At 42.3% G+C, this 13,059-nt stretch overlaps 1 protein-coding gene across 4 annotated transcripts in view; it reads right to left on the bottom strand.

Moving 5' to 3' along the window:
* The window catches only part of Stk38l (serine/threonine kinase 38 like), a 67,072-nt gene that overhangs the window by 52,907 nt on the left and 1,106 nt on the right, over positions 1–13,059 (bottom strand). The window contains exon 1 of one of the 4 annotated variants that reach the window (XM_076568312.1): positions 4,788–10,599. The exons of the other annotated variants lie outside the window; for them this stretch is intronic. The gene's annotated coding sequence lies outside the window, so the exon portion shown is untranslated. Of the gene's footprint in view, positions 1–4,787; positions 10,600–13,059 lie in introns of those variants that run through there. 4 annotated transcript variants of the gene reach the window in all.

Raw genomic sequence — 13,059 nt, 5'->3', positions numbered from 1 at the left:
GAAGCTGGGTATTCAATAAAGAAAGTACTTGACCCTTCACCACCAAGTCAACATGGTACCACTGAGCATCACAGAGAAGAGGATGGGGCGGGGCTCTGGACTGGATGCAGCAATGGCAGGAGAGCAGAGATGTCAGAGGCACTGATACTCTAGAGACAGAAGCTGATGCAGAAATGAGCTGTGGTGACGAGGACCTCAACTTTGAGGATATCTGCTAAAATTCTCCCACAGCTAAAATGAAGACATTTAGGAGTGCCTTGCTAAAATAGCCCATTATGTCTCATATAGTGAAAGAAATATTCTAGGCATCAATGTGACCACTGGGAGGAAGTGAGCTGACTGAATGGAGGGCAATTAAGCACAGAATTCTGAAGCTTGCTATGCTAGCTGGAAATGGGAATGTGGGACACAATCAGGGAACACAAATTACAAAATGTTCAGAACAAAGAAAAGCAAATCCTGCTTCAGATGCTAAAGGAAAGTGTGAGTCATGTTTTAGGAAGCTCTCAAGAATAGAATTCTAGTGAAATGGCTTTGATTAATTAGCTCAACAAATACCAGGCATCACTGTGTGCCAGGCACTGCTCTTGGAATACAGGTGACTGATACAAAGTACCCTTATGGTCTAGTAGGGGAGGGGTATGCAAAGCATAGGGGGGGCTTAGAGACACTTTAAAACTTTATAAACGGGCCTCAAGGAAGATTTTATTATGGAAGTTTACAAGAGGTGGAAAGGGGTGAATTAGAATTCTGGGAGAGGAGGGTGCTACCCATGCTGCTATTTCTCTTGTCAGCAAAGCTTTGGGACAAACCTCTGTGAGTTGTCTGAATGGATTTCACAAACTACATTCTATTGGGTGGGGAGGGAAGGAGGGAGGGAGGGAGGGAGGGAGGGAGGGAGGGGGAGAGAGAGAGAGAGAGAGAGAGAGAGAGAGAGAGAGAGAGAGAGAGAGAGAGAGAGAGAGAATATAAGAATCAGATGTATTTGGCGAATGATTAAACATGATTCAGAATGTAAGGTGGATGCGAGCAAAAACCTGTCATTATCCTGGTACTCAAAAAGCCAAGACAAGAGGAAGGCCAGTTCAAAGTCAACTTAGGCTGCGTACTGAGACCCTGTCACAAAAACAAAGCAAACAAACCTAAGAATGTCCATAAGTTCTACAAGACTCATATGACTTAGTCAATACTGACTGTAGAGTTACCTACCTAAATCTGGGAAGAATAATCCAAAATAGCATACTAGAGTCCAAATTTGAAACACTTTAACAGAAGAATAAATTAAATTAAATACACAAAATATAAACTATATTTGACTTAAATTTTTTAAATCAAATATGGGACTGGGAAGATGGTTCAGTCTATAAAGTGGCTGCTGAATAAGTATAAGGACCTGAGTTTGGATTCCGACTTTCCACCTAAGCTGAGCACAGTAGCACACACATGTAGTCCTACTGCTCAGGAGACAGACAGATTCCTAGAGCTCACTGGCAATCCAGGACAAATGAACTGGTAAGCTACAGGTTTAGTGAGAGAACATAGAAAGACATCCAATATCATCCTTGGGGCTCCACACACACATTCACCTGCACAAACCTGTGCAAACACCTGTTTACACACACACATACACACACACACACACTCACCTACACAAACCTGTGCAAACACCTGTTTACACACACACATACACACACACACACTCACCTACACAAACCTGTGCAAACACCTGTTCTCTCACACATACACTCACCTGCAGACACTTGTAAACACACACACACACACACACACACACACACACACACACACACAAGAAAGCAAACACTAAGAGATAAACTGTTACATGCACTATTTTTACTAAGAACGAGATGGCCACCCTGCCACACAAATTTTCATATTCTTAAACTTCAGGCTGAGATGGTTCAGAAACAAGGAAAGTGAGTGTCATACTTATTAGGTGTGTCCAACCTTTCCACACTACATCTATAAAGTTCACACCTGAGTACCATGTAGCAGTAAGTCAATTTACACCAGAGGAAGTATTCTAACACTAGGCCAGGCTCCATAGTCAGGCATGCATAGGCAGAGTAAGTGTCCCCATGACTTGAAAATTTAGTTAACACCAGCATGAACCACAAGGAGTGACTGAAACCAGTCACCAACATCAAGTAATTCCAAGATGTGGTTGCAGAAACCTGGAGCATCCCAAGTCCAAGAGCAGTGAGAAGGATGCAGACTCTGGAATGTGAAAACAAGAACCTTGCTGAAGAAAAGAGTGTGTTAATAAATGCAGTGGTTTGAATGAGAAGCCCCTATAAGTCTTGGGCACTTGAATGCTTAGTCCCCAGCTGGTGGAACTGTATGAGAAGGATTAGGAGGTGTGGCCCTGTTGAAGGAGGTGTGTCACTAGGGGTGGGCATGAGGTTTCAAAAGCCTCCATCATCCCCAGTGTGCTTTCTCTGCCTCCTGCTTGCAGACTGGGATGTGCGCTCTCAGCTGCAGATCCAGCTGCCTGCCACCATACCTTTGCTCTGCCATCACAAACTAACCCTCTGGAAACCCTAAGTCCAAGTACACTCTTTTGTAAGTTGCCTTGGTCATGGTATTTTATCACAGCCATAGAACAGAGATTAAGACAACAGAGGAAACCTGTCAGTCTGGGATGAGGAAGCAAGAGTTAACAAGCAAGGTTTTGCTTTGTACCTTACAGTTTGTCTGAAGAACATGTGCACTGCACACACTCTGAGTGAGACAAGCCAAGTGTCTTTACAAAGAGGCAACATCAGGTTATCCTGGCTCAGTGACTCCTACTGGGATTATCCACTTGATTAGATTGTGGCTCCCCTGTAGGGGGCAGTATGCTGACCCCAGTTTCATTCTACTCCTATGAACAAAGCTGCTAATTAGCAATCCTGTTTATACATCAGGCTCTCAATCACTTGGTAAGTTAAACAAATTCCCCAAATCCTGATGACTTCTAGACCCAAAACAAAACCTTCACAAGAACAGATCTAGAAAGGTGAGCATCAGGCCTTATATATGGAATCCAAATCGAGGTTCTAAACATCTGGGGCATCCTGCCTTCCTTATGACAATGTCAATCAAACACTGACAAAACAAAGACAAAGAGGAGTGGCTAAGACGGTGAAATGTGCAGAACCCATATTTGAATACGGGAAATAAAGATGCTTAGCTATAAACAGAGGTGTAAGATAGTCATCTTCAAATACTACTTTGCTCTCCCCAGAAATTACCTAATTCAGTGGTAAGAACAGGCCAAATTACACAGGAGAAAATTCCAGTTAACACTGTTCCAAGCCTGACGAATAGTAAATAGAGTAATAGCATGTTATTTACCATTGCTTTAAGATGTAAAACACCATTGCAGACACATGTATAAAACACTTAGAAAAGCCAAGGTTTGGGGAGGTAAGGCACACAGCTAACTGCCAGAAAGAGGAAAGGAAGATGTCCTTTACAGAGGGGACACCTAAGCAGAGAACACAGGGTTACCCACAAAGGCTGGAAAGTCTATAGGAAACAGTGTATGTGGCCCAATGTAAGAAAAGCTCCAGGTTTAGTGTGGCTAGAGTAGAGACAAAACTTGGAGAAGTTTCAACATGTGGTCATGCCCTGTAGTTATTTTCAAAGAAAGCCCTCAAAATCTGAGATTAAGTCATACTGTAGAAATGACACTAGAATGAATTAAACAGAGAGAAATTAGCCACTAACTTTAGTAATCCATGGATGTGATGACCTAGAGGTTCCCAAATTGAACCAAAACTGAGAAGAATGTCTGCAGGGGGGTTATAGGGAATCACTGGAAATATTAAATTTTTTAATTTATGTTTTTTATTGATGGGGCACTGACCTCATGTAGAAATCAGAGGACAATTTGTGGAAGTGAGTTCTCTCCTGCCTAGGACTCTTAAGTGTAAGAATTACATAATTAGAATTCTATGGAGCCAAAGGATTGGAAGAGGGAAAGACGGAGCAATGGGAAATGCCTGACGTCAAGAGAGCGGCACTAAGAATGAAGCAAACACAAGAATAAAGGGCAGGTACAATGGCAGGTGGCCCTTCATAAATGACAGGCCACAGTGACCAGTAAGGAGGGGCCAAGGATAATTTCCAGGGTTATGGGTCAGATTACCTTGGAAGGCTGAGGCAAACATATGAAATCTCATCTCAAAATACAAGAACAAGTGTGTGATAGAGTAACATCACATACTGGAATGAGCAAGAGCTAGGACAGAAGGTAAAGTTAGGCAAATGGAATCCAAGTTATCCAAGGAGCACACCAGGCTGGTGAGATGTAGGGTTAAGAACAGGTACTGCTTTTGCAGAGGATCTGAGTTTGGGTCCCAGCTCCCACACCAGGTCACTCACAACAGCCTGTATCTCCAGCTCCAGGGAATCTGATGCTTTGGGTTCCTTTGGGCAACCATACTCATATGCACATACTCCCCACCCCCAGGCATATCATTAAAAAGGTTTTTAAAAAGATATGTAAGTTTGGAAGTCATCATTGCACAGAGCCCATTAAAGATATCAGACCACATGAGATCACCAACCCCAGAGCATATGGAGTAGGACAAGTGGGGGTAGAAGGCTGGAGAATAGCAACCATTAAAAGTATGAAAACCAGCTGCCGTAAGAGCTGAAGGAGCTTAAATATTTAGACAGAAATCAGAATCCAGTTGGTGGCAGTGACAGAGAGATACTTTCTATTGGAACTGACTAGATATGAACTGCAGAATGCCTTTCCACAGGGAAGTGAAATAACTTACTGTCATCATGGAAAAACTAAAGCCTGGGATCTGACTTCTTTGTCAGTCTGGTGTCAGCCCCTGGGGCTGTTTTCCAGGGGCAGGTGTGTGGCGGGGCTTCTGTGGACAAGACAACACAAGCTCCAGATGACTCTCATCCATTTCCCTCCTAGAAACAGTTATACTATACATCAGCTAGAAAATGCAATTTTCTACTAGTAAAAACTCTAACACAGGGCTATAGATGGCGCAGCAGTTAAAAGCACTGGCTTCGGCCCAGCGGTGGTGGCGCACGCCTTTAATCCCAGCACTCGGGAGACAAGGCCAGGTGGATCTCTGTGAGTTCGAGGCCAGCCTGGTTTACAGAGCAAGATCCAGGACAGCACCAAAACTACACAGAGAAACCCTGTCTCAAAAACAAAACAAACAAAAAAGAGCACTGGCTTCTCTGTCAGAGGGCCTGGGATCAGGTCCCAACACCCACGTGGAGACTGACAACCATCTGTAACTCCAGTTTCTGGGTATCCAATGCCGCCTTCTGGCATCCAAGGGCACTGCACACACATGGTGCACAGACATACAGGCAAATACTCATACACATAAAATAAGAATAAATCTTTAAAAAATGCTATCTCAAAATGTTTTGTTTACTGTCTAATAAAACCTACTTTGATGCATTAAGGGTCTCATACTGGTAAGGAAAACCCTATTGGTCATAATAAAAAAAACAAATGCTATCTCATACAAACATTCCTACCTCTTGCCCCCACCTCCACCTGACAGGGGCTACATGTAAAAGGAAAGAAGAGAATATGGGAATTACCCACAAAGTGTGGGCAAAGGCATATCAGAAAACTGCTTATGGCCCAATGTCAAACACCTATGGATTCATATCCTTACTTATTTTCTACATTTCAGAACTGTGGCTATAATGTTCACGACTATTTAAAGTGTTGATTTTTGTTTCCCATTCTGCCCAAGTCTAGAGAGTCTCTATTGAACACATTTTAAATTGAATCTATAAATACTGGGTTAAAACACGCTGCCACTATTTGCCCTAAGGATCCCCACAGGGCACTGTGAGGCAACTGTGAGTTAACCTGACCTCAACTCTCACCTGGGAAGGTGTTAGAAGCACCTGGTCTTTTCTAACACATGAACTTCACCTCTCCACCCAGGGCCTCCCCCACTGCTCTGTAGGACTTCTCCTTCTGCTTTTCTGTCTTTCACTTCTCCCAGCCATGCCTATTGCTCGTAAATGTTTATTATAGCTAGTTATGGTAATAAAGCTAACACAGCTGCGGACCCATGGCCTGGAAACACAATGGGCATTTCCTACTTGCAGTCTGCTATTAACTTTTCGGCTGTCTGCAGAGAACTGTTTAAATGTATTGTTTCCTGGGCTTAGTCCACAGAACAGAACAGCACCGCAGAAAGAACACATGTGAGCTTCTAGCTGCAACAGTGGAATGGGCATCAGAACTCATTATGACCAGCAGCAGGGTGGGGGAGAGAATGCCTGCCATCACTTGAAGGTATCCCACAGAAATCCAGTGTTCCATAAGCCTTAGAGAAAAGATAAACAACGCTTCCTCCTACAATGCCCCTCCCCAGGACAACTGGTCTTGAAGCTGTGCTTTGCTGCAAGTCTCTTTATACAAGAACCAGAGTAAGTCCATGCATTCATTAAAGGCATTTAGTAAATTGTTTTTTTTTTCTTCCTCTCTCTAGCTGATGGTGCTGTCACTTTCTCTGTCTAATTTCCCAAAACAGAAGCAAAAGGTAGTTTCTTGCTGAAACTCCAAGTGCAGGAGGGAGGACACTCACCAAGGATGCTTCCATCAGGCCTATATGAAGTAACAAAACACTTACAAAAGGTCAGGGTGTTCAAGCCAGACAAAATAACACCAAAAAGCACTGCAAATAAAAAGCTCATTTGTCCTGCCCAGCCTCATGTCCCAACACTAAAAAACCCAGGGCCCATGGCGCCCCGAATGTTCCAGTGTCTTACATCATTTTATGATGTCTTCCTGTGACTAGTTGGCCTTAAAAACTCCTACTTATCCATCAAATGGCAGCTCAAACACTATCCCTTCTTGGGAAAGCCTAAATCACAGTTCCTAAACAGAGGCTTCTTTTTTTTTTATCGTCTCACTGTTCCTGCACTGTGCCCTGCTAAAGCGTTACACCTATGACACCATTACTCTGGCTGGCTGGCTGCGTGTCCAGTGAGAGAGCACCAAAACTCGGTGACCCCACATCACCTGCAGCACAGGCAGGTGCCTCAGCATGAAGAAACACAAGGACAATGCCCACCACTCTCAGTGGTCTTCCCACTTCTGGTCTCCCTTCTCTTGGCTCACCCCCTATGTACGCCTATCACTGTACTATTACTGACGCACAACTTTAATTAAATGTCCCAAGCTATGTGGCTGTTGAAGAAAAGGCTGAGATGCTAAAAATCACCTTTCTCCAAGCTCAATGGCCTCAAATCCAATTGAACAAAAAAAAAATTACATAATTAGCACATAACTTATCCGGTGTTATCAGGACACACCCAAATTATGCTAATCCCTCTGCCTGGCATGTCCTTCACTCTTAAATGGTCAATTCACAGTTGAGTTCATGAAAGACACTTTCCTAATCTGCCCACTCAGTAGAATCTCTGCTTCCTCTGTATTCTAGATGTCCCATTCTGTTTGAACTGTAGTTATTTGTACCTATTCACCACACCACTTACAAGACAGAATCCATCTTCGAGGAAGGTAATACATCACACTGTCTGTTTTGCCAGGTACCTCACAGTGCTGGACAAGAAGCCAAATTACAATTAACCTGATTAGAAGCATCAGGAGTTTCCTTGAGTGCTAACCCATTTTAAGAATACCAACAGGGCAATGCATGCAATTCAGTACTGAAATTTTTCCACACCAGGCACAGAAATGGCGGGCATATGGGGAGAATCTCCTCACCAGATGTGAAAGGTGTATACAAGCAATGATATGGATCTCAACTGCAAAAAATGCAGCCAAGGGCAACTCCTTAGTGCTATAAACCAGGCAACCAGCCCCTGAGGACAAATACAGAAAGAAGAGCCTGCAGGGCAAATACTGCATGGTGCTTCCATAATGGGGGTCTGGCAGCACGTCAATGTTTAACTAAGAAAAAAATGCTCATGACTTCTAAAAATTAAATTATATGGAGCAAGATACTGGTACAAGATAATATTTCCATAAATAGATCACTAAAGAGGTTCTCTGATCTCTCAAAGAGCCCATTTTCCCATGCTATAAAATGCATACTGAATTTCCTACAACAGGGCCACTGTAAGATAGCTCATTGCCAAGCCTAGTCATGCATATCTTTAATCACTGCACACAGGAGGCAGACACAAGCAGACCTCTTTAAGCTTGAGGCCAGCTGGTCCACATTTCAAGTTCCAGGCCAGCCAGGGCTACATAGTGAAACCCTGCCTAAAATTACTTGCTTGCATACATACATACATACACGCACACATACTAAAAAGGTGAGATTGCCCTTCTTCACCAAGCCTAGCTCCAACCCTCGGTTTTTTATTTCAATTTCTATCTGTTCTGCCTCATCCACTCCTTCAGCATGATTATTCTAGTTAGGAGGCAAGCCTCTGAGCTCAGGACGAGCAGAGAGCAACTTAACTAAGAACCGAAGACTGAGCATTTCATGATTACAAATGGAAAAATAAAATCCAGCCTCACAATTTTATAAAATCAAAAACAATGCTCGAGGCTCAAAACTATGCCACTGTTAAAGAAAATGCTGTGCTGTAATATTTAGCCAACCCTAATTGGTTTTAATTAAGTCAGATGGCTGATAGTATTGTTTATTTTGGCTTAATTGTTGAGGCCAAGAACCATGTCTCATCAACTAATTTTGTAGAGTTCTCAGCAAGCACTCTGCTTACAATGGCTTCTAGTCTATTAAGACAACTAGCATGCATGTGTTCATGTTAGATTCAAGTTTAGGTGTTGGCTCTCTCTGTTAAGATCTCAGATAAGTTACTCAAATCTGAGTTCTCTCTCCCCTGTACATGGATGTAACTGCCCCATCCTCCCTACACATCCACAAATGAGCAAGAACATATATAAAAGTGCTTCACAGAACCATGAAACACAATACAAGGTGCAAATCTTGAGATAAGCTTTCTTCAGGAGCAAGCCCCTCACTATATATCTGAGCACAGTTGTAGGTATTTCCCAGGAAAGTTAATGTTTGGCATGCAAACTGTAAATAGCTCCTAAGGGGTAAGAGGGAAAAAAGAAAAGTCAGGCAAGACTGGGAGAGGGGATAAGCAAACAGCCAAGGAAAAGCTTTGGTAATAAAGTAACAGGAGAGAGAACAAGCCTTAGTGGTGACTATCAAACTCTACCTCTATCTCCCCCATATTCCTGGCCAAGTCACCTCATCTTTCTAAGTTCCAACTTCCTCAGATAATGATCCGTTAGGGTCCTTTATGTATCCAGTTAGACTGTCTATACACACTGTATTCATGTTACGGAGTACAGTGCCAATACATACCAAGTAATAAATTAAACAGCTATTGAGAAATTAGACATATACCTGGTGAAAACAGATGACACCTGTGTAGGAGGAAGAGCATACAGCTCTGGATCAAATCTATAAATCACACTGGGAGACAGTTTTGACCAGACTACTACTGAGGGCTGCAGAGAGAAACACAGTCAAAATCCCAAGTCACAAAAGCACCAGCCACATCGGCTCCTGCACGTGTACAACAGGCATGAAAGTATACCAAGAGGGGCATGTTAATGTCTATAGGTGATTCTCTGGCCCAGACTCAACTTTCTAAACTTTCAGAGACACAACAAAAGCTGGGACCCACAGCAAAGGCTGTGATTTGGCATGCCAAAGATAGATGGCATCAGCAGTCATGCAGTCATCTGGGTGCTGCCTTCTTGTTTCTCACTGGAAGTGTTGTATTTGCAGTGGATCTGGGGGACTAGCATTACTAACTTCACCCTGCTCAGGAACCACGACGAAGGTGCTCCAGAAACCAGGAAAGGAAGAAATAAATTCCCTTCCTGAGTCTAAGGAACCAAATAACTGAGGAAGGGAGGAAGAATGAATTACTCCAGGGGAGGCAAGGTGCTAGTTCAAGAACTTAAAAGTGAGAGGAGGGACGGCAGGGCAATAGGAGGGTCAATGTGGTCAAAATACATTATACATATTATGAAATGTCACAATATACATAAAAAATTTAAACTAAGCTTCAAACAAGTTCAAGTACGCCCAGGCAACTAGCAAGGCTTGAGTTCTGTTGGGATTCACACAACAGGAAAGTGTATTGTCAGAACACCACACAGCCTGTTTGTCAAGGTCTTCCCTAAGATCTGGCAGAGATCATCTAGGAGGGAGGCATCATGCCTCAGTGCTTTTCAAGTGGGAAAAGATGTCCCCCGGGAAGGGCGCTTGCTTTCCCTTCGATGGAAGAACTGATGCCCCTTTATCCCAAGAACCTTTCAAACTACTGAAGTGGACTTAAAAGCATCTCTATGAAATTTTGGGCTGAAGATTTGAAAGATGTTGTCAAAGGTACAAATAACTGAACAAGGCAAGACAATGAAGGCCACCTGCACACAGGTGACCCACCTGACAGCTGCTCCTTTCTCCCACTTAAGTTCATGAACTGCAAATTACTGGCTTGGAGAGGGATCTCAGAATCTATCCCATTCAGCCAAGAGAACAACACTTTCTACGCTGACTCATGAACTGGTCCCTGAACCTTCTGCAATAAGCACAGACAATCTGAGCAAGGGTGAAGGTGAAGAGCTCGGACCCACCACAGATCACTCATATACACCATTTAAGTTTAGCTGAATTTACTGTGACTCCATTTCCAGTTAACCAGCAACAAACATTAAGCCTGAAAATTCATAAATAAAATCAGACACTATTTTTTCAGTACCCATTTACCTAGCATGCCTGTATGAAGCACACCTGTGACTTCATAGTCCAAGAGACCTTAGACGACACCCAAATATTTAGTATCCATGACTGAACGTCTCTCATTTTACACATATACAAAACTGTACTCAAAACAGCTATTTATGGAAATAAAAACTGAAAGGGATGAGACTGACATCATCAACTCAATTCGAGCTTCATAAGTCAATCCAAACAATATTTAATGCCAAGTAACCTTTAAAAATACAAGATAAAATACACAACAGTTGAAATGTTGCAGTGGGGTAAGGGTGAGTATGCTTCTAATTTCTCATTCTGAATCCACATGGGTGCTGACAGGCAGTAATTCAAAATTATCAAAAGTCTTACTCAATGGTTACAACCAACTAGCACTAAAAGCAACTTCCCAAAGTGGACTAAAATATTTTACATGCCAAAAATAACTCACTTGCTGAGTGTGGTGGCACACACCTTTAATCCTAGCACTGGGAGACAGAGGAAAGTGTATCTCTGTGAGTTAGAACCAGCCTGGTCTAAATAGTGAGATACAGGGCAGCCTGGAACTACACAGCTACACAGTGAGACCCTGTCTCAAAAACAAAAACAAAAACCACAACTCATTTCCCTAGGTTTTCGTTACCTTGGGAGTTTTTCAGAAAGCCAATCTCAAAATTTATATGCATTTTCCAAAATCCACTCTTTGCAACTACAGACCTGAGCAAGACGTTACTGAATAGCAGGAAACAGGGACAGTGGGTAAACTCAGGTGTTCAGGCCAAGGTGACTCTGTTACTTCCTGTCTACCCGACCTTGGCACCTCATTTATTCCATCAGCAAGGTGGGAGTAACAGAAACACTCTTGAAGGTAAACAAGGGTTTGGCATCAAGTGGCCCTGTATAAAGTGTTCTCTTACTTTCTTCCCATGCTATCAAGTCACTCAAACCATCTTCACCAATGCCTTTTCCTCCTGAAACCCTTCTGTTGTTTGGGAAGATTGAATCTCTCCTTCCTTAGCTTCAGCATCAATTTTATATTCTAGTTACTGGAGGCAGGGTCATATTTCTCTCCAAGGCTCCACCTGCCTCAGGACAGACCACAGCATCTGTGTATAGCAGGCAACCAACTCTTCTTTCATCCCCTTCCAATGCTTGTAAACAATAATACCCTCCCAATCAGCAAAACTTTGACCTGGAGACAGAGTCCCATGTAACCAGTACATGAAAGCACCACTCATGCCTCACTAAGTATTCTTTTGAGACCAGAACAAAAACTGTTGTTGGAGGGACAAGGAAGAAAGAAAGGAGATGTATGCTTATTCTGTTTGTTTGTGGTCTGTTGTTGTTGTTGTTTTGGTTTAAACAAAATCCTTCTACCTTAAGCTTGTTTCCATCATCTCACTGAAACAGCCTATGGTGCATTTCATAAAAATTCAGGGGCAAGCTTTCTGCATATGTCAAATCTAACCCAGTCATGACTTGCCCATCTAGGACTGTAATGCTAGGATTCTCAAGCAGCAATATGCTTGTTTAACTGGCCCTGCATTTACTTATGTAAAATAAATTCTTTTAACATTACAGTGAGATGCAAATCCTCCTGGCTTTGGTGCCTCCAACTTTACCCAGCTGTGAGAAGGCTAGGCCATGTTACCAACCCTACCAACATGATGCCTCTGTTATTTGAGGGAGCAGAACTTTTCTAAAGGAAAAATGGCCAAACTGAGGCTATTGCTTTCTCATTTTCTATAAAATACATTTTTCCTTTGTTCTTAATGTTCCACCTTCTGAAATTAAAATCTAGTATTAAAAAAACTTCAGGGTTTGTTGTTGTTTTTGAGAAAGAACTTAAAAGTCCAGTGAGTAGGAAGCAGAGTATCTGGAAGGGCTTGGGAGAGGGGAAGAATATGATCAAAATATATTTAAACTTAAAAATTGTTTTAAAATAATTTAAAAAAACACAGAGAAGACTGTATTTGCACAATCGTAGTTTCTATTCTTTGACTTATTTTTAAGCAAACTCCAAAAATAAATGCTGGGACTTGCAGTATTGTACTAACTTAATGTGGCTTTTCTGAGTCTGATTTGTTTCATTCCTTAACAGCAAGGCCTTTCAAAAGAGCACACAAACTACACCCAGTGTGCTTCTCATTCTAAGCACATCCCAACGAATGAGAAACCTAATCAGTCCTCTAACTCAGAGAAAAACACTGAGCAGAGTAAGGTCATATCCCAAACTTTTATCCATTGTACTTCTTTTGGGTTCAGGATTTTCCAAATAAAAGTACTTTTATGAACTTATACAACTTACCATATCATAATTTACCATATCTTGAAC

The sequence above is a fragment of the Peromyscus maniculatus genome, chromosome 3, assembly GCF_049852395.1.
Source record: "Peromyscus maniculatus bairdii isolate BWxNUB_F1_BW_parent chromosome 3, HU_Pman_BW_mat_3.1, whole genome shotgun sequence".
NCBI lineage: Eukaryota > Metazoa > Chordata > Mammalia > Rodentia > Cricetidae > Peromyscus > Peromyscus maniculatus.
Note: the sequence above shows the minus strand (reverse complement) of the source record. Positions and strands in the feature narration are given on the sequence as shown.